Genomic DNA, 23,150 nt, shown 5'->3' on the forward strand with positions numbered 1-23,150 from the left:
TGTGAGGCCAGTATTGTCCCGACCGGAACGGGAATCGAACCCGTCGTCTCCGGATTGGCGATCCATAGCCTTAACCACTAGGCTAACTGAAGGGCCCTGGGGAATCTTCTAGAAATTTCACCGTGATTTTTTCGTGAGTTATTTAAGAAGTTCATTCTAGATTTTTTTTCCCCAAAAATTCATTGAGAAATCCTTCAAGAATTTTCTTTTACAAAAATCTCCCTGACAACACCTTGGAGCGTTCAGGATGTTCCACCGGATGATATTCTAGAAGTTCTTTGAAGAATTTCGCCATTAAGTTACTTCAAAAGTGGTTCTGATAATTCTTCCAGGAATTCTTCTAGTAATTTTTCAGAGTATTGTTCCGGGAATTCTTATTGAAATTACAGTGGAATATCTTTCAAAAATTTCTCTGGGAAATGTTCCCAGCTGTTCTTCCAAAAAAATTTAGAGAAGCTTCTCCAATTTTTTTTTTGATTTTCGTCCGGCAATTAATAAAGTAATTCTTCCGGAAAGTCTTCTAGGACTTTCCCTCGGGATTCTTTTTTTTATTCCAAAATTACTGTTTGCATTTCTTCAGGAATTCTTCCAAGGATTTCTAAATGATTATTTCCGGATTTCCTCCGAAAATTCCTCCAACAATTCCTCCAATGATGTTTCTAAGACTTCTTCCAATGATCACTCTAAGAATTCCTTAAAGTACTTTCCCAGGAATTACTCCAATAACTTATACTGGGAAAATCTTCAAGATTTGTTTTTCCAGGAATCCTTATGAATTACTCCAGGAATTCTTCCGAAGATACCCCATACATTCTCGCAAAAATTATTTTGGGAGTCTTTGAGGAAATCATCCAGAAATTATTCAAGAATACCTCTATAAAATCTTCAAAGACTCAATCTAAAACTATTCTAAACACATTTAACCTATAGTTTTGTCACACCTGTCGGTGTAATCGCCGGGGTCACATAAGGATTAAGATTAAACCTTTCTCCAGGAATTCTTCTAAGGGTTTTTCCAGGAATGCTTTATGTAAATGGTTCATCCAGGTGTTTTCAAGATTCCCTCCAAAAAATCTTCCAGAAAGTCTTCAAAGAATTTTTCTAAGAATTTCTCCCAGTATTTTTGCTAAGATTCCTCCAGAAATTCTCCGGAAACCAGGAATTCAAACTCTTTCAAGATAGAAGAAGTTCCTCCAGGAACTCTTCTAAAAACTACTCCAAGAAATACTCAGGAATTCATTCAAATTTTACAGCATACCACCTGAAATTATTCCAAAAATTCCTTTATGAACTTTTGCAAGAACTATGAATTACCCCATATATGTTTCCAAGGATTCCTCCAAGAATAGCTTCAAATGCTTCTTTTAATGCTTCATCCAAGTGTTCCCTCACGGCATAGACAAACAGACGTAACACTTGCGAAATTTCCATCGATCACGCTTTTAACGATCATTTTAAATTATAGTTGTGGCTTTCACAACCAGAGGTCGTTTTTCTATGTGTTTGACGTTTCATACTAGTGCCTTCTGTTGACGATATTTGCATTCGGTCTGCTTACTGCCGTATCATAGCAGTTCTACTGCTAAACTGCCCTATATTAACAATTCAAATGCTACTTAAAATCTGACAGCAGTTTTGTAGCATTTCAAATGCGAGATATGTTTTGGTCAACAGGCATCATAACTGCCACTTTAATGCAATGAAACTGCTAAGAGAGATGAGTGATGCTAAAACCACAACACATTCCCAATTTCTTATTGACATGCCACGGCTATAGAAGCCATCATTATTATTAGCTTTATTAGGGAGATTTTCAGCCCGAGGCTGGTTCATCTCCATGAAGCCATCATCATTCTCATGTTCAGTCAATCATAGGAAACAACGAATAAAACCAATGGAAAAACATGCTTTGGCCAATCAATCCCATGATTGGTTTCCTACGATCGATTTTATTATCAGCTCCTGCCGAGCTCATAGCATAACGAAGCAACAGCCGATGTAATACTCATGCCTTAAATACATCAAAAATCCAACGCGCTTTATCTGATCATCTATAGCTTACCATGTAGCGCGGTTCAGCACCATCGTTAACCCGAGGATCGAGGGATCAAATCCCAATTTAGCCGAAAGCAGCAAAAATAAACAGCAGCAGCAGCAGTTCAGGACGTGCCCAAGCCTCAAAAGTCCACAGGAGAAGGAGAAAAAAGAGAAAGGGAAGCCGTAAAATGGGCAGGGGAAAATATTTATTTTTATTTTTGACAACCTGGGGGATAGGAAGGACAAGCATTGATTCAGCCGTATATCGGGCCAAAACCTGCATTTAATCAGCACTTATGGCGCATATACGGCAGTAGCGCATATAGCATTTAATGACCTGCTCTAAAGGCGCATATAGTGCCGAATTATAGTCATTTTAACTGCTTATTGGTTACCTGGGTACATTTCAAAAGAGTGCATAGTGCAAAAAATCCTAGAAAGAAATTCAGGAAAAGTTTTTACGAGAATTCCTGATGAGATAATTGAAGAATTATTTGAGAAACCCTTGCGAGAAGACCTGAAAAAGTTCTGGGAGGAATCTTTGCGGAATGCAGGAGGAATCATTGAAAGAAATGTTATATACATTTTTGAAGAAATTTTGTTTTATCTAGTTTACCTTGGAAGGATATGTGGAAAAGTCTTTGAAATATTTTCTGCAGGAATCCCCATAATAATTATTGAAGGAAACATTGGATAATTCCTTGATAAATCAGGGGAATTCTAAAGGCGAGTCTTTGAACGATTTCCTGGAAGAATTCTTAAAAAAATCACGGGGGAATTTTTTCTAGAGATTCCTCCAGAACTTCCGATTGGATTTGCTAGGATTTGCTCCTAGGGATTTCTTCAGGAGTTCCCTGGAAATTCTAGAGGAATCTCCAGAGCGAAACTCTGGAGTAATTCCTGAATGAATACCTAAAGGTAGCCCCTGGAGGTAATTTCTGGAGTAATCCCCAGAAAGAATTCCTGGAGGTATAACCTAAAGGAGCCCCTGGAGAAATCATCAGACTGAACCTCTGGAGGAGTTCCCAGAGGGCAACCCTGGAGGAACTCCCAGAGGGAACTTCTGGGAAAATCTTCAGAAGGAACTACTGGTTAATTCCTAGAAGGAACTTCTGAAGGAATATACAGAAAGAACTCCATAAGGACGAATCCCTACAAGAAACTCCTGGGAAATCCCCAGAAGGAACTCCAAGAGGAACTCCCAGAGGTATGCCTAGTCCTGGTATGCCTAGCTCTGGAAGTAATTCCAGAAAGAACTCCACAAAAAATCCCTTAAAGGAAAATCTAGAGCAATCCTCAGAAGGAACTTCTGGAGAAGCTTCCAAAGAGAACTTCTGAAGTATTCCCCAGAGGAAGTTATAAAGAAATGCCCTCAGGAGTTCACGATTTCCTTCAAAAATCCCTTGTGAGGAAAACTCCAGCATTTTTTTTCGGGAAATATTTTTGCAATCTGTCGGGGAATCCCCGACACTTTGTAGGAATTCTTTCTGAAATCATTGTAGGAATTCTTTCTGAGTTCGAGTTTGCTTTTGGCATTCATTAAGTCGCTCAAATCTCCTTCGACTCACTCTGAATTGTGTCAAGCTACTCGGTGAAGCGTTGTTCAATATCAACCTAAGGTGCTACTCTCAACAGATGTTAATAGACTACGATGACCGTTTTTAGTTCTACAGGGTGATAACTGTCACAGTCCGATAGTAAGAGTTTCCGACTTAGAGGGTAAAAATTTACTTCGTCATATATTCCAAAGATATTCCAATGTATCATCCCAAGTAACCAAAAGTTCAGAATAAAGGGTACTTTATAAGCTAAGCAGCTTGTTCGAGGTCGCTCATTAGCCTTCTAAGCAGTTTCATTTTTAAGTAATTTTGGAACTTGAAAGTTCACATAAGCACGCTGGATAGCCTTCTAAGCAGCTTCTGACAAAACTTTGACAAAATTCATGCAGAAACAAAAATGTGTTTTTCAGAATACAACCCTGTTGGTGGTTTGTGATTCACGTCTGAAATTGCTTATGATAATTATATTTTTACTCATGTCGCTGCTATGTAGATTTGAACTGGATCCTTCTGCGTGATAGCCTGCCGACTTACCGCAGCGCTGCTGGAGACACTTGACAAAGTCAAGCTAACTTCACTACTGTACAAATGTGCAAAACTAGCTGCCGACAGAAAATCGATTCAAGTCAGACTTTACCTGCTGTCCACTCAACCGCAGCTGTAGTACTGTGGTAGAGCGTAGGGTTCTCACGCAGCGACTATCGGTTCGAATCCGATGGGCGACAATTTTTTTTTGCTCGAGCCTAGTATTCATTGATTTGATAAATGCATATTTGTTTTTTATTCGTGTACGCTTAAACAGTTGTTTTCTGTAAAAGAAATAAATTTAATCTTCATGGAAACAAAATGCTAATGGACTGAACTTCTATGAACTTGAAAGTTCCGACAAAGTTCCGACATAGCATCTTAAGCAGCTTTGAAGTTCCGCGAAGTTCAGATAAAGTTCTGAATGGAACTTTCTGGCTGCTTAAGAGGCTAACAATGAGCCTTGCCGGAACTTGTGACCGAAGTTCCAGCAAGGCTCATCGTTAGCTTCTTAAGCAGCCAGAAAGTTCCGTTTGGAACTTTGTCTGAACTTCGCGGAACTTGAAAGTGCATTTTGTCATGGGAAGCGGAACTTTTGGTTACTTGGGATCATACTTCAATCACAAAGGTCACAAAGGAGGTAGACGCTTCGGTGTATCCATCCAGCGTATCAGCCAAATTAGGTTCGCCGGAAAACCACATTCTGACATTCGGGGGATTCACTCAACAGCGTAAACCGCTGCGTAAGTCAATTATTTGCTTATTGCGAAATTTCATGAAAAATAAACAGTACAGATTGCCGGTTTTTCTGGCGGAAGCTTTCACGGCATCTGATCCACATTTTCATGGATTTCGTGTTCAATAGCTCGATCGACCTATCAACATCAAGTTGTGAAGAGTTGAAAAGTGTAGATATCGTCTACCGAACATTCCACTCATCATTCTCCAGCTTGAAACCCCCTCGGAAAATCACAAATTCCTCCAAAACCACGCATTCACTTTGGTCGACTTTCTGGTTGCGACGACGACGTCAAGGTCGGAGAGAAATTTTTAATTTAGAAACCGATAATCCATAAATATCGCTCCACCGCCGGCCGCACAATGTGGTGCGTCTGTTATGTGGCGTACGCGCGCGTGCTCCATCAGAATTCAGAATGTCATGAATCGCCTCGCAGTCGTCGTAGCACATCTGGCGATGCTTCCGGCGACGACGTCAAGCGTCAAGCATTAAGCCAAGCAACCACGCGGCGCAGCACACAGTCAGTCAGTAGTGTTTGGCTTCCGATCTGACTGTCTGTCGGTTATGGCAGACCTTCTTACCTAATTCAGCAATTCGGCATCGAAGGTTAAACAGCGTTTGAGCGGTTTGAGATTTGGACGTCCGAGCTGAAGGGAATCCATCGGAACCCGGGTAGAAGTTGGTGACAAATCAGAAAATGGTTGGGAATGGATTTTGACACCAGGTAACAATACCTATTGTGTCAAAGCTACGTTTTATTTAGTACAAAACATGTGTAGTTCGACAAAGAATACAGAAGTTTAGAAAATTATCAAATATTCAATAATTTTTGAGTACTTTTATTCTCAGTGCTGTCGAATGTCACGATTTTCATGTGACGTTTGAATATCGCGAATATCACGCCCACAGCTAATCGGTGGATATGCGAATCTGTGACCAATTTCCATGGATCACAAGGACGCAGTTTTTCTAAAAACTTGTTTAGGTATCTCACGGCTAGGGCAGGGCAGGGTGTTCTGGTCTTCTACTCCGGTACTGCCCGGATCAAAATGGCCACAGCTCTGAAAGTCCCTAATTACGATGAACCATCTTAAATCGTAAACAATATGATAGCCATTACATCGAACCTTCGAACTCAGTCGGTTTGTGTCTCATATTTGTCTTACTGAATTCTTGGTCGGAAATTTCTTTTTTGAAGCGATTTCTTGGTGTACGACAAAAACAACAAAACTTAATCCTCTATTCTTATCCCCAACTACCCGGGAGAACATCCGGCACCACCGCTGCTGCTGGCTGCTGGTTTGTTTTGATGATCTTGACCGGTGGGGACTAACAAATGGACGCTCGCGCGGTACATGGCGACTGTGTATGACGGACGAACGGCCGCTGATCGTTAAATGCCCAGAGCGTGGGAAATGTCAATCGAGAGATTTGAGATTTGGTTTGACTGTTGGAATGGACTCTGTTTGTGTTCTAGGTATTCTGGTGACGTGGGGGTATGAAACAGAAATCGATATAGGATTTCGACGTTTTCTGAAATCTTTTCAGTTTTCTTGCTTGATGGTGCGAGGCCGAGGCGTATGCTGCTGAGCCTCTAATGTGTTATTGATGGGTCGTTTGAGACGGCTAATTTTGGCGTGCTGGAAATGGGTTTCGGATTGTTGTTGTCTGGGTGTATTTTTAGGAGATTGTCGTTTTTCTCTAGTTGGTTTACAGTGTTCGAAAGTGGGTGTTACATAAAATAGTGGTGATCAGTATAAAAATTCTAAAGTAATTTTCAGAAGACACAGATGTAAAATATTTTGAGTGCCAATTCTCAAATCGACCCTTACCAACATTTAAATTTAAAATATTTTCGGATCCACATCCGGCCTGTCGTTGACGGTGATATACAGGGGATGGCCAAAATGTTTGGGATAGGCAACTTTTTTTTCTCTCACAAAAAAGTTCAACATGTTATAACTTTTCATAGAGCGAATCAAAAAATCTCAAATTTTGACTGTTTGTCAACCTATTATGTGTGCATCATTGGTACAAATTTGGGCTCGATTGATTAATATTTCGCAAAGTTAGAACCGTTCTGGTAAAACACCTTTTTTTAGACAACTCATTTTTGAGCTGTCATATCTCGGAAAACAGTAAACCGAATTGAATGAAATTTTGAACGTACACTAACAACATGTAAATGCTTCACAAACTATTAAAACATAGGTACTTTTTAAACGTTGAAAAAAGTTATCATGGATTGACACTTTTTGGACTTTTCTCGAAAAAACGTATTTTTTTTACATCGGTGTCAATAAATTTTAGTGTTGATACCCAAAGATTTTCCACTTCTGTTCTTAAATTATCTCTAATCAGATATATTAGAGCCTATTTAGATTGAAGGAAGAACACATTTAATAATTTTTATTTATTTTTTTTATTTATTTTATTTATTTTCCTCTATATGGGTTAAAATTTCAACCCGATATAACTTAATTCGCCGTGAGAAAATATTACATTTTATAACGTCGTATTAAGTATCAATATATTGTTGATAAACGTTAAAAAATTCATTCAATTCGGTTCACTGGTTTCCGAGATATGACAGCTCAAAAAATAGTTGTCTTAAAAATAGTGTTTTACGCGAACGGTTCTAACTTCGCGAAAAATAAATCAATCGAGCCCAAATTTGTACCAATGATGCACACATAATAGGTTGACAAACAGTCAAAATTTGAGATATTTTGATGCACTCTATGAAAAGTTACAGCATGTTGAATTTTTTTGTGGGAGAAAAAAAGTTGCCTATCCCAAACATTTTGGCCATCCCCTGTACAACAGACACCCAATCAGACTCTGGAACTACTCTAGATTCTGCAGTACTTTTTCCTCTTAGTATCGTAGAAAGCCGGTCCCTCTGCCAATGATCATTTTGCAGGTGTATATCGTGTAGCAAGCACAAAGATACTGTATGCCCAAGGAAGCCAAGGAAATTTCCATACACCGTAGATTTCCGTATAGGTATTGTATTTTGATGTCTACATGGCGCACCAGCATCCGGTCTCTTACCGTTCGAAAAGTTGCTATTTTTACGACCGGAGCAAATCCGTCCTAAAACTTTTGAGAAAAAACTTGGGCCACTACTATTTTGGCTTTGTATCTTGACGCATTAACATCCTATCGCCTCACGGTCTGGAGGTGGTTTGGGTATCTCCCAGGTTCCGTTCTAGAAGACATTTGCCTATCTCATTTGAGCTTTGTTTCTTGTTTCATCCACTACATTTTCCTGTGGCACGTAGCAATCCGTATAGGGCAAAGTGGGGTAGTATGACCATTTTTCGAGCTTTTATCGTAGTAAATGTAGATAAATAGCTTAGGCATTCAAAGTGGTAAAAGCAACTAAATAATATTTGCTTGATACTTATGCAGAAATATTTAAAAACCTAATGTATTTTCATCGATTTTAAGCGATTTGAAAAACTGATTCGTTAAACGGGAGTGGTGCCATCTGCCATGGGATAAGATGCCACTATGTGAAAACCTTTTAAAATTACATCCATCATTTTTCGATCTTTTCAGACCCCTTTTCCCATCTGCCCCGCTTTCAAAGCGGAAAGTGCCCAAAATAGGAACACCTGCCCAGATGATACAAGACCCTAATTCTGGATTTTTTCAAGAATTTTCTTCTGAGATTTTTAGAGAGGTTCCATCCAAGATTCCTTCTGAGATTCATCCGATATTTTCAGAATGGCTCAAGAATTTCGATTCTTCGATTCCTCAAGGAATGTCTTCCCGTAAAGCACCTCTTGGATAAGTTATATAAAGAATTTCTGGGGAAATCCCGGCAAGAGCTCCATAAGGAATTGTGGGATGGTGGCCAACCACGCGAGCTACGGAAAGTTATAAGTAAGAGGAAGAACTCAATTAAGAATTCCAGACGGAACTCCCGGTCAATTCCAAAAAAATCTGGGGATATCCTAGAAGGAACTCCGGGAAGACTGCTAAAAGGAAAAGCTGGAGAAATCTCAGAAGGTGTAACCCTCAAATGGAGGAATCCTAGAAGGAATTTCTAGAGGAATCTCAGCAGGAACTCCTGGATAAACCACGTAAATAATTCCTGTACGATTTCCGAAATTCCTGGAACTGGTAACAAGGCATCCTAGAAGAAATTCTTGAAGAAATCGTGGAAGGAATCTCGTAAAAAGTTCATGGAGCATTATCAGAAAGATCCCCGGTATATCCCCGAATTCCTTTAGGAATCTATAAATGTTTATAAATGGAAGAATCACAGAAACGAGCTCCCTGAGGTATCCCAGGAAGTCTTAAAGCAATCCCAAGAAGAATTTCTGGGAGAATCACACAAGTAACTTCTGGAGAAATCCCGCAAAGAATTCGGGGTCATGGATTTCACCAGAAATTTCTTCTGGGAATTATTATTTTTCTGAAATTCCTTATTACTCTACGAGGTCCGCTTGTAATCCTCCCAAGAGTTTGTTGAAATCCTATAGGACCTCCTTGAAGAATTTCTTCAACAATTTATTAAGGATTTTCTCCAGCAGATTTGTAAAGAATTTCTTCATTTTTTTTCCTTCGTTAGGTTGTAACGTTTTGCGTTTTTTAGTTTAATTTAATGGAATAAAATAAATAAATAGAATAAAATTTATTTCAATTTGTGTTGTATTAATGTTAACGATAAAGAAATATTTTATTTGTTCGTAAAATTGGTCCATGTCTGTTACTTATGCTCATGTATGTCGAAGCGTTTGTAAAAGCTTACGTGATTTGAACTTTTATAGCATAATGCTAATGGCGCGTATCTACTTTCTGGCGAATTACAGTCATACTGCAAATTTGTCGCCATGCATGAAAATCGCCATGCAGAAAATGTTGGCGCGATTTTTAATAATAGTCATCTAATTCAATAGTGGGACTTTTGAAAAGCGGCACAGTTTCGAGGCGCAAACGACATTCTCACTCGGTCATTTCGCTACGAGTACGACTAGAAAGCAGAAGTGCGCGAGTTAAGTCCAAGTTATTCGAAAGTTATATTGAGTTTGAGTTCAGTCTAAGATTGAGTTGAAGTTAATTGAAGTTTATTACGGTGCAAGTTATTTTTGCAAATTAAAGGTAAAAGTAGTGAGTGAGTTTCTTAATGTAAAAGTGATGTTAAACGTTTTTGGTGTCTTTCTTTCACGTTTAGTGGACCGAGGTCCGAGATTTCGCGGTTTCTGCTGAATTTTTATTGAGTTACGGAACTATCTACGAAAAAAGGTAATTAAATTCTAATTAAAGTTAAAGTGCTTAAATCTAATAGTAGTTCCTGTTGGACGTGTAGCGCCCAGCGCTTTTTTCGTACGGCTGGTTTTTTCGTCGTCGTTCGGCGGTATCCCTCGCCGAATCGGGGTTTCGTAGGCGGATTGAACTGCCAGTTTCGTCCGTGAGTCATCGTTTCCGACCCGTGTGCCCAGCAAAGGCCCGCCTTTCAGAAGGCAGTCAAACGGAGGCGCGAGTGAAGTCGCTCAATCATCTCCGTAGCGAAGTATTCCCGTCGGCCGCCAATCACCGACGGTAAGGCCCTCTTACGTCATACCCCGTGGGCCGGAATCAACGAGAGCCGGTTCGTAGCAGCGTGTCGCCAATTGCACGTCTCGAACCTGGTCCGTATCCAGGAAGATAGAGGTAGCGGCATTCCCCGCTCGGTCATAGCTGGAAGCATAGTACGCGAAGCCGGGTCGCTGGGCTCTGTTTGCTCCTTTATTGACCGGAGAAAGACCATCCCGGGAATCGCTCGGCATCCGCCGAAGCCCTCTCGTTCGTCCAACAATCGGAAGCTTCCGTCCAGCCGCCACTCCCTCCGCACCGGTAATTCGGCCATACCGCACACGGGTCCTTCGTCATCGCTGCGTGCCAAATCGCAGCACGGTCACGCCGGCGAACACCATTGCTGACCGCCATCTCCGAACGTCGAAGTCGTCGCCATCTTCGAGCTACGTCCCCCGTCACCGAGCATCGTATCGTCGAAAAACCTGCGCAGGTACGTGTAGAGCTTTTTTATACATGGCCATGTTTGCTCTTTTCCATCCCGTATGAATATCTTCCGTCCAACACGAATGAATTCCTAGAATAAATAGTAGAAAGTTTGAAATTTCGTTTAGTTCCGTTACGTTTCACATCGCTTAATTGAATAAACATACTCACTACCTTACGTTACGTTTTAGTCCCGTTACTTCACTCGGATGAGTAAGAATCCCTTCGGTTTTCGCTAAGTATCTTTTAGCCTGTGAAAGAGTTGGAGTTAAATTTGCGTTCGAAGAAATTCTGCCGTTTACCAAGTACCGTTCAAAACCGTCCCTGAGTGAAATAGTCTCTTGCAAAGTCGGGAAAATTTCAACACGACCGGTGGTCTCTCTTTGAGAGTGGCGCTTAAGCCACCGTGCTTTAACCAAATCCTCAAGAATAGTTTACGAACGGTTACAAGGTTCTTTTGGGATTTTATATTTCCAGAACAAACTTCTAAAATCATTTCAAAAGGAACTGATATCTTAGAAGAATCTCGAATAAACTTCTAGAGGTACCTAAGAAGAAACGCATTGGACGAATTTCGAAAAGAACTAGTAAAGGAATCTTAGAATGAATCCCTGGAGCATCCCCGGAACTCCAAAATAAATCCTAGTAGGACTTACTAGAGAAATCCTGAACGAAATCTCTGAAGGAATACCGCAAAATTACTGGAAGACTACTGAAAAGAACTTTTGAAGAAATCCCAGATAGAACATCTTTCAAAATTCATGGAAAATCTCTGAAGAACTTCTGAAGGAATTCTGAATAAACCCCTCTAAAAAGAGCTCCCTGCAGAATTTCAGAATGAACTCCTGGGTAACCCTGTAAAAAACTTCTGGAGAAAACAAATACATAATTCCTGGAGGAATTTTGAAATGAATTTCTAGCAAAATCTTGTAACAAATTCCATGAGGAATATCGGAACGAATTCCTGAAGGAATCTTGGAAAAATGTTTTGTAGGAATCTCTGAGAAAATTCTTGGAAGGACCTTGAAATTCGTGAAGGAGTTCTTAGAGAATCCCGTAAAAAAACTTTTGGAAAAATTCCAGAAGAAACTTCCAAAGGAATCCAAAATAATGAATGATCTCTTGAGAAGCTTAGGAAAATTTGTAGAAATAACCGGGAAGAATTCATGGAGGAATTATGCAAAGAATTTTTGATGCAAACACGGAAGGAATCCTAGCAGAGATTAGCATTAGCATTAAGCAAGTCGCACAAATTCAAAGGTAGTCCTAGACCGCTCTTATGAGGGTTGCCTCCTTCCCGTCCGAACCATAGAACAAAGATTTGGGACTAATCTTTGACTCTTGGACAAGACTGACACAATCCTGAAATGGTTGAGAACCTCCCTGGCCACGTCCTTGCGACTGCTGAGGGAAGCGAAAGGATGGTTAGTTGGACGCCTAAGAAAGATGTAGACAGCTTTGCGATCTCTCAGGCCTAGGTGTCACGGGAATTTGGGTGTTGTTAGTGGAAGGGTTAACTCCAAAGGATACGTTTGGTAAACGTTTAGCTGCACGAAATATTTTTTGGTTGTGTTGAGACAGTTGCCGAAGTAATTCATCTGGTTTGTTTTTTCATCTTGATCGCTACAGGACTGGGTGGCCGAAAATCTGGAATAGAAAACGGGATTAATATCTTTCATTTTATAAGCAATTTGTTAAACTCTTGCAACTGTTATAAACCTTACAATAGTTCCTGCAGCATATGATAAACCTACCTGAATCCTACCGAGACAAAATGTCCACCTTCAGCAAACACACAAACAGAAACACAAAAAAAACATCATCAAATTTTGATCCTGGAATGTTCCTACATTTGTTAGGAAGATGGCAAGATTAAAATTTAATGTGGCAGATCTTACGCCGTAACGCACCATTCCAAGGTGATCTACCAACGTTACGGGAAAGGGTAGAAATCTACTTCGTCATATGCGCTAATTTCCGTCATATCAATAAGTACAGATATTTCAACTTACTTAGTGGGCTTCGTGGCATCCAAATGTCCAGTGATCATGTGCTTCGAATCGGCGCCCGAACTGAACCTCTAACGCGTTTTCGCAGCTTCTCCCCTCACAAATACATCCAATCATTCACTGAACGCGCGCTTTCTCATTTAAGAGGCATATGATTTCTCAAAACTTCGTTCAAGACCAAAACTTTCTAGGACGCCAGGATTATAACTAACTTTTATTATAACTTTTACATATGTGTTATATAAACGGGCCATGGATTTAAGCCTGGATCTTCAGCATACGAATTAGATGCGGTAACCTCTAGATCAGCAAGCCCGTCTTCAGACAAGCTCCTAATTTCTAAAACATGAAACTAAAATCCTGATTCCATGAACTTTATTCATGTAGAATGTATGAAACGAAGGTAACTTTGAGTCGTGAAAATATTAACCTTGTGGCCGTTTCTTAACATAACAAACTCAACTTTCTCAAGTTATATAAATGAACTGTTTCTCAGGAGTCTGTAGCTACCTGATTGTATCTATGGCCGCGATCTACGAAGATTCTCAATGTAGATACCTCAAAACCCCAAAAATTTGAATGTCTTATCATAAATAGGTGACGGTCTTCATGTTTGGTTTGACACCGACGACAGTAGGCTCACACTTTCTATGATGATATCTCAATCCGACATCGACGACGCGGCGATCCTATCTTCCAACGCCACCTTTGATGAACCCCCTAACCTTGGTAGCAAATCTGCCGAGAAAAGCATAAAAAGACGCGCAAATTCTCCCTTTCAGTTCGGATCCACCACTGACCTCAAAAGTCAATATATCATCTTTTTATGCGTCCATAAAAACAATCATCGCGGCAGTTCTTCTCGGCGGATCCCCTTCGGACTTCGGAGTGCTTCCCCGCATCAACATCATGATGGCCTTTGTGTGTGCCATACTCGAGCTCCACTCTCTCTCTGTCTCTATCTTTACCTCTATCTCTATATCTGTGCCATTTCGGTCCGGGATCTTTCGCGGCCGGCTGGCTACTGCAGCATCTCTGACGCGCCCATAAACTATAGAATTGTTCAAGGTTCCCGTCCCTGCTGCTGCTACTGCTTGAAAGCATAATCCGATGAAGAGAGTCTCTTTTTCAGTAGGTCACATTCGCTCGGACCACACCGCTGGAACCACAGACAACCGGATGAGTTAAGGATGAAATTTTCATGGACCACGCTTTTGAGGGTCATTTTGAGTTCGCTTTGTGGTGAGCCACTGCGACCAGCATTTAGATCTATTGCGGAACATGTGATGGTACAATAACAGGTATTGTAAGGTTGATTAGGAAATTTGTTCAAAATTTTACATCTGTTAGTTACTACAGTGCCACCAGTGAGTCCATCTGTATGCAAAACTCAAGTGGCACAACCCTGAACGGGAGACAAGCCCTCTTCACCCGGTGTGCTTTTTCAAAATTCAGACTGGATTGCAGCAGTGTGATTCACCGCGCTGGTAGGACAGAGCATATGACGGCGACGCCATGTTGCTTCTTGCTGGAGCTGGACGGTTGGATGCAAATAATAATCATAAAGACAATATTCGCATAAAAATCATCACATACACTCCAGCACCACCACCACCGGCCTGGTTCGCGAGGCCATAACAATTATCGTTATTAATTTCATCGATAAATTTAACCGGACTACGACATTTATGGGTACTCGGTGGGCACATTCCGTCAAACGCACCATTGGTACCGGAATGGTGAAGAAACGGGCGACAGACATGCCAATCAGGGTAGCTGCGCCTGGTTTCGATCCGTTAAAAAGTGCCTGGTTTTGAAAATATAAATTTCGTTTATGATTTCGTTTATTTGTTCTTTTTTTTTCTTTTTCTTTTATTTATTTTTTTAAATTTTGTATCATTCAAAATCTATAATTAATATACATATTTGTAAATTTGTACCTCTTCAACAGAGTCTTTTTCTAAATATTTGTTCTGAAAACTAGAACTAACAATGGAACGTTTATTCTTTGTATAGAAGAGACGATGGAAAGATATACCCAAGTAACACACTTGTCACAGAAGAGTCACGGCGGCGCAGGTTTTTGTTGAGCAGAAGTCACTGTGACTTCCTTCTAAATACTTACTTGCTAGAAGTTGTAAGTCGCAGTCTGCGCAACAAAAACCTGCGCCGCCTTGACTCTTCTGTGACAAGTGTGTTACTTGGGTAATTACAAAGTAAAAGGACGCCCGAAGGATCGAACCCAAGACCTTCGACATACAAAGCTAGGCCACAAGTAGCATCTGAAACCACCCAGGCGAACCGACAAATCTCCGAACGCAACATAAACGATTCAACTCCGGTGCCACTACCCTACACCCGCAATCAGTTTTTTTTATTAATCTTTCTTCCATCACCATACCTAACGAACGAATGTGAACCCATGTCGGTTCGGTTTGTTTTACGACTCGTGCCAAACGTGCTGCGAATTATTGTTACAAAAATCATCATCAACCACGCGTCAGTCCAGCGAACCAACCAACAATCACACCGTTTGCCAATACAGGCGATCGACTGTGATTGGTGCTTTTGCTTGAGGAAGGGAGAAGGATTGTGTGTTGATTGACCCCGAAAAGGGCGGGGTTATTCGATCTGGGTCGGGCTATTGTCGATTTTTTTTAATGTTATGATATTTGAGAAGTCATTATGCTAACAACTTTCAGTATCGAAAGAACACATTTTACATTTAGAAGTCGGACGATAAACTTACAAGAAATTTTGGAATTGTCTCCTGGAGGTTACCATCGCAGCCGATACCCGAAAGATTCTCCTAGGATTTGTTTTTTTTTAAGGACTGCTTTAAGAAGTCCTCCAAGCATTTCTTCAGGAATTCCTCCAAGAATTTGTTCATGAAGTCCTCCAGTGATTCCATCCGTAAATCCTACACATACTCCTTAAGAAAGGCCCTGAGGATTCATGCAGGAAATCCTCCAAGAATTTCTTCAACAATTGCTTCAAGGAATCTTTCAGAAACTTCCCCTTTGTTCCGTCGTGGAACGGGGATTTTGCGGGGTGGACGAATTCGTAGGTGGACTGTATTATGGATGAACTTTCACTGGTAGAAAAAGACGCGGTTTCACTAAAACTAAACTACCTTACTGCATTTCTGTTCGGATCGGTCACAAAGTCGGGGGCGAATCAAAACTTCTTCGTTGCGTACACGTCGGAGGTTGAAAGTTGAACTTCTTCGGTCGGTGGTTGAATCTTGACTACTTCTCGAGGAGCGTACGGAATGAATCAAGTGGAAGGAGAAAGATACATACTCAGCGTGGTGACTGTGGTGGAGGAAAATTCCTTGCGAACAGGCTGTTGATTGGTTCGGTCGTCGTCGTCGGCGGCGGGCACATAAGGACCCGCTGTACATGCGAGGGTCGATCCTTGCGTGCATGTTCGTTCACGTTGTCGGTGAATGAACAGTTGGACGGCGTGGAGTGTAGTAGGGAAAACTGGGGCTCAATCGCGGTTACCACTTCGCGTTGGCGCGAACACCCTTGGATTACTTCAGAAATTCCTAAAAGGGATGCGTTAGGAATTTCTGCAATGATTCCTTCTAGTATTTTTTCGGGTATTCCTCCGGAACACGAACTTCTCCCAGAGTTCTTTCAGAAAATTTATCCCGATTTTTTTCAGATAATTGTTGAAATTTCTCCGGAAATTATTCCAAGGATTCCTCAAGGAATCTTCCAAGGAATCCTTCAGGAATTCCTGTAAGGTCTTCTTTATAAATTTCTTCAAGGATTTCTATTTGTACAATGATTGCTTTAAGAATTCCTCTAAAGATTCCTCATGAATTCAGGATTTTTTTCCAATGGAATTCCTAAAGCAATCCTTGTACGAATTGGAATCATTGGAGAAACCTATAAAGAAAACCTTGGAGGATTCCTTGGAATAATTTTCGGAGAAATTCTGAGGGTATGAGGGTTTCTTCAAAGAACCCAACCGAAATTGTCCCCAAAATTTCTTCAACATTCTTTGAGAGATTCTTTACGAATACTTTAAGAATATCTTCATGGCTCTTTTGGAATTTGTTTCCATTCCAAGTAAGCAGTATAAGAACTCCTTCGAAAATTTCTCCAATTATTTATTCTTCAATTTCTAACATCATATTTCCTCCAAGGATTTTTCAAGAATTTCTCAAAAGATTTTCCGAAAATTCTTGAAAAGAATTCACCAATAGATCACGTTGGGAACAGCTCACTGACGTAGAGTACGGTTGAGCTCAAACATTTCCCTAATTGACCCCAATGCACAAGGAGGGTTAGGAATTTCACCAAGGATTTCTTTAGTAACGCTATCAACCAGATTCGGATTTCCTTTACAGTGATTCATCTGATTTAAAATTTATAGTGTGATTCAAAACAAATCGACATCGAAAATGTCTCAGTGGTTGACTGGGAGGGGGTTCTCCAAGTATGCAAAAAATACTGTTATGAACATTATGTCAGTTTATTTTATATGTTATACTGTGGATTGTAGATCTAACAACAATTATAAAACATCGTTATCCTGGAATTGGACTTCGTTATCCATTTGGATAACTGGGCACAATTTATGGTATGTGTTGCATGTGTGTGTTTGTGCATTTGTAATGTTCCATTTTATTTTCCGTATCCCATTAGTTTCCAAATTTGGGACTCGATACGGAAAATAGAATGAACATTTGTGGGGTCCTGTTAACATTTGCCCGTATTGTGCCCAACGTAGGGCACGATGCATTTATAGGGTTTCAATTTTATTTATAACAATACTCCAAGAAATCCCTTCAAGGATATTAACAGGAATTCCTTCATGAATTCCACGAGAAATTTGTCCCAGGATTCATTAGAGAATTCCTCCAAGTAAACTTACGGAAAATTCTCCAACAATTCCTTCGGAAAATTTTCTAAAAATCTTTCAATATTTGAGAGGGTTACAAGTAAAGGGGTACATAAATACATTTATTTGCCCAACATCACATTTAAGACAAGACGTAATCGACAATAGTTCGCCACAATACTCGGTTAATGGCTGCCGCTCTCCATATTCGGTCGCGCCCAATGCCCGCCAGGTCACACTGCACCTGGTCCGCCCATCGTGCTCTCTGCGCTCCACGCCTTCTTGTGCCAACCAGATCAGTTGCAAACAGCAGCTATGCAGGCTTGTTGTCCGGCAATCTTGCAACATGCCCTGCCCACCGTATCCTTCCGGCTTTGACCACCTTCTGGATGCTGGGTTCGCCGTAAAGTGCAGCGAGCTCGTGGTTCATCCTTCTCCGCCACACACCGTTCTCCTGCACACCGCCGAAGATCGTTCTTAGCATGCGACGCTCGAAAACTCCGAGTGCTTGGAAGTCCTCCTCGAGCATGGTCCATGTCTCGTGCCCGTAGAGGATCACCGGTCTTATTAGCGTTTTGTACATGGTGCATTTGGTGCGTGGGTGAATCTTTTGAGACCGCAGCTTCTTCTGGAGCCCGTAAGGACTGTATCGTTAATTATGAGTACACCTTTGAGGCTCTGTATTAAAAAGACTATCCCTTATTTTGTTAACTGCTTTGTGTCTATGTGTTGCTAACGTTGTAAACAAACGATAACCTTCATTAAAAGTTAAAGTTTTTCCTCAAGTGGAACAATGCGAGGGTTTACGGAGGAGAAGTGAAAATCGATTGTGACCAGGCACTGCAAGGAAAAATGATCATCGCTACGAAAATTAGCAAAAATTGAATGTGTTAGGGTTTTTGTTGTTCAAAATGCTATCAAACAATTCGGTATGCATAACACACTGAAAGACTTACCCGGACGCGGCAAGAAACAGGTGCGTCCAAGTCAAATTTGGACAGCAAAACTTGCAAAATCGTTGAAGGAAAATAGGAGGTATCCATTAGAGATTACGCAAAAAAGTGTGAAACGACTGTTGGTATGGTTCAACGCGCCAAGGAGCGTAATTCCCCGAAGACCTACCCAAAACAGAAATGTCCAAAACGCAGTCAAATTCTGGCGGATTATGTGAAAACTCAGGCTTGAGAACTGTACGACGATGTTTTGAGAAAAAAATGCATGTGCATATTCATGGATGATGAAACGTATGTCAAATTTGACTACAAGGTACTTCCAGGGGCACAGATTTTCACTGTTAAGCATGGCACGGATGTTACGAATTAGGAGAAATCGATTTTTTGCGAAAAAAAAATGGAAAATGTGTTGGTTAGGCAAGCAATTTGTCAATGTGGTATGAAATCGTCACCTTTCTTCACCGTCCCAGGTATGAACGTCGAAATATACCAGAAGGAATGTCTCCAGAAACATATTCTGCCACTCATCTGAAAGCACAAAGGTCCTACATTACTTTGGCCGGATTTGGCATCCTGCCACTATGCGCGTGACACCTTTGACAGGTATGAAGTAAACAATGTTCAATTTGTGGAAAAGGCAATGAATCCTCTAAATTGCCCGTAATTAAGGCCCATTGAGAAATAGTTAACTTTGATGAAAGGGAAACTACGGAAAAAGGATAGAGGAGCAGAGGACGTCACAAAATTCAAGAAAAACTGGGTCAACGTATGCAAAACCATCGTCGGAACGGTTGTCCAAAACCTTATGAAGCACGCCAAGAAGAAAGTGCGAGAGGTGGCAAGATCCATGAAAAATTAAATATACAATCATGTCATGGGCTTTTCTGATGGTCAATGAACAATGTAATTGAATTTAATTTACAAAATAAATAAAACATTTTGAAATACAGCAATTTTAAGGTGTACTCATAATTAACGATACAGTCCTTAGTGGGCCCGACTTCTCGAATATCATGACTCACATTGTTGTCAGCCGTCAGTAAGGATCCGAAGTAGACGAATTCCTCCACCACCTCGAAAGTATCCCCGTCTATCGTAACATTACTACCCAGACGGATCCGGTCGTGTTTGGTTCCGCCTACCACCATGTACTTTGTTTTTGAGGCATTCACCACCAGGCCAACCTTTGCTGCTTCGCGTTTCAGGCGGGTGTACCGCTCTGCCACCGTTCCAAATGTTCTGGTGATAATGTCCATGTCGTCCATCACCTTGTCGCAGTCCCCGGCGAGATTTGAATGAACACGATAGTTCACCCGAGACCCTTACGCAATTTTGCACACCGTTTATCGTTGCTTTAATCAGTCTAGTCAGCTTCCCAGGAAAGCCGTTTTCGTCCATGATTCTCTATAGCTCTGCACGGTCAGTACTGTCGTATGCCGGTTTGGGACCATTCATAAACCACGTAGAACTTAGGGGGGGGCGGGGGGGGGGCAAAGTCTACGCTTTATACAAATTTCAATTTTTTTTGTATGGACGAAAGTCTACGAAGGGGGAGGGGGGTCTGAGATGGCCAAAATTTGGTCTACGTGGTTTATGAACAGCCCCTTTGATGTCGATGAACAGGTGATGCGTTGGGGCCTGGTATTCACGGCATTTCTGGAGGATGTGTCGTACGGTGAAGATCTGGTCCGTTGTCGACCGGTCGTCGATGAAGCCAGCTTGATAACTTCCCACGAACTCATTCGTTTTAGGTGACAAACGACGGAAGATTATTTGGGATAGCACTTTGTAGGCAGAATTCAAATTAGTGATCGCTCTGAAGTTCTCACATTCCTAATGGTCGCCTTTTTTGTGAATGGGGTAGATTATCCCTTCCTTCCACTCCACCGGTAGCTGTTCGGTTTTCCAGATCCTGACTATCAAACGGTGCAGACAGGCGGTCAACTTTTCTGGGCCCATCTTGATGAGTTCAGCTGCGATACCATCCTTACAAGCAAGGATGGGCACGGTTAGGGTTACCAGACGTACTCTTTTAAGAGTACATGTACTCTTTTTCCGCCAAAAATTAGGCGTACTATTCTTTTTTGTAAAATAGCCCCAATTGTACTCTTTTTGTCAAGAATACAATTTCATAATAAAATATTTCAGTAAAATTATCGATTCTATCGAATCGCAGCACCCCTCGTTTCACAACACGTTTCAAATGTAATGTGGTATTTTCTCCCCCAAGAAATTGCCTACCTTTAGGTGTCATTGTTTACAGATTTCCTAACATCAAAGAACTTCAAAAGTACATGACTTCTAAGATTAAGTATAAAAGTAAAGTTTTTTTTTTCAAATAACGTTAAAAACTTTTAAAGCATTTGCTCACAATTGCAACGCTTAATTGCATTAACAATAACCACTTGAAAAAAAAATACGTTGGATTACCGTACTCTTTTGTACTCTATTTTCAGAATTCTTAAATGTACTCTTTACATGTGTGCCAAATATGGTATCCCTAGGCACGGTGCTTCATTTACCGTTATAATAAAATAAAAATGACCATCAAAACCTTAAACGCCAGTTGATTTATTATATTATTCTACACCCCTGGAGTGAATTTTAAAAAAATCGTTAGACGATTTTTTGAGTTACGCCCTTTTTTAGGTCAAAAATGCAAAAATTTGTATTAAGAGTGCTCAAAGTAATGCTACTTTCTTTTTTTTTCATATGAAATACCCTGTCTGCGATTGTAAAGATTGTAAATAACGTATTATATTCATATTATATTATTTATCAAATATGTTACCCCCAAAGTGCATCGATTTTGCTATTATAAATATGCCATTTTGGTAGTTATATATACTTGCATGGTTATACGTACTGGGTATTCGAATGCATCAATTGTTAGCGGGAAAACACGGCATGCTCATGTTTTTTAATCGTAGTAGGCATTGTATTTTCGTGACAATTGAAAAATCATAATAGTGAATACTTACTACTCAACCGGTCGTGGTTTACCGTAATCGTTAAAAATGGATAACCACGAGTTCAATAGAAGAAAAGTTTGTATTCTGTGCCTCTCGAACAACAAAAACGTCAGGCCGTTATCCTCTTCGATTAAAAAAGTTATCCGCGAACATTATTTGTCCGATTTCGACAGCCGGGAGTGGTACTACCCATCATCCATATGCACGCCATGCCGGGTAAAGTGTTCTGCTAAAATAAAATCACATTTGTACATGTACAAATATGATTATACACATTTGACAAGATCTACTGATTTCTGCCGATGTGAAGTGTGCAAAGCTTCGAAAGTGATTATCGGTGGAAATCTACCAGGTGCAATGCCCAAAGTTCAGAAGCGTGGCCGTCCTAAAAGAAAGCCATCTGATGCAGCCAAAGTGGTCCGAATGTGTAATATGTGCTTATCAGAAATAATGCGGGGTAAGAAACACGAATGCAACTCTTCGCAACGAACGGAAAATTTATCTAGAATGCTTAAGGCAAAAAGTGCCCCGCCAAAAGCAGCAGAAGCGGCGGTGTCTGAATTCCTAACTGAAAGAGTCACATCATCCGGTATGAAAACAAAATGTATAATTGTTATAAAGACTAACAACGAGTTATATTTAATTTAATAGATTGCAACAAAATTCGCCTGTCCAATCGTCGAGGTAAGCCGTCTCATTACGAAAAAGCATCTGCAGCACCAGCTCCGAAAAGTCAGAACAAAGTAAGTTCCGAAAACATGTTCAAAATAAAGGCCGACAATTCTTTGAGCATGCGAAAAGCTTTAGGTAATGTCAAACAGTTTTTTTTTTATAAAACCAACCGGCCTTATAAAATAAATTTCTATAGGTGTCATGAAAGGACTTAAGCGGTCCGGTGTAAAAGTAGAGTCTGGAACTAATGAGAAGCTAAGAAAGATGAATTCCCAGCTTAGCAAACTATTTAGTATTATTGAGCTTGGAGAAATAACTGGAGGTAATCATTACAAACTATTTTAATCTATAAGTAATTAATGCAGTTTTCTAAAAAATATAGCCGAAAAAGTAAAACTGGATCAGTACACCACTGTACCAGTAATATATTGCAACAATATATCTAGCCTTATCGACCAGATCAAGCAAAACAGACAAACTGAAGGAGGAAGCGATGAATACATCAAACTTGGGATTGATGGAGGTGGAGGGTTCTTAAAGATCACTCTCTCCATTGTTCCACGAATGTCTGTTCGTCCCACTAAGTCATTCAAGGATAGTGGATGCACATAATAGCGCTGGCACCAAAACTGCCAGAGAAGTACGAATATGTTCGTCTGATATGGAACCTATTGGAACTGGATAATTTTGAATATGTTGTGGCCGGTGATTTGAAAATTATCAATATTATCGTGGGCATAATGGCCCATTCCTCTTCCAATCCCTGTCCCTATTGTGAAATTGGAAAGAACAATCTTATCGATGCTAGTGGAACACCA

This window comes from Aedes albopictus, chromosome 3 (assembly GCF_035046485.1).
Source record: "Aedes albopictus strain Foshan chromosome 3, AalbF5, whole genome shotgun sequence".
NCBI classification, from domain to species: Eukaryota; Metazoa; Arthropoda; class Insecta; order Diptera; family Culicidae; genus Aedes; species Aedes albopictus.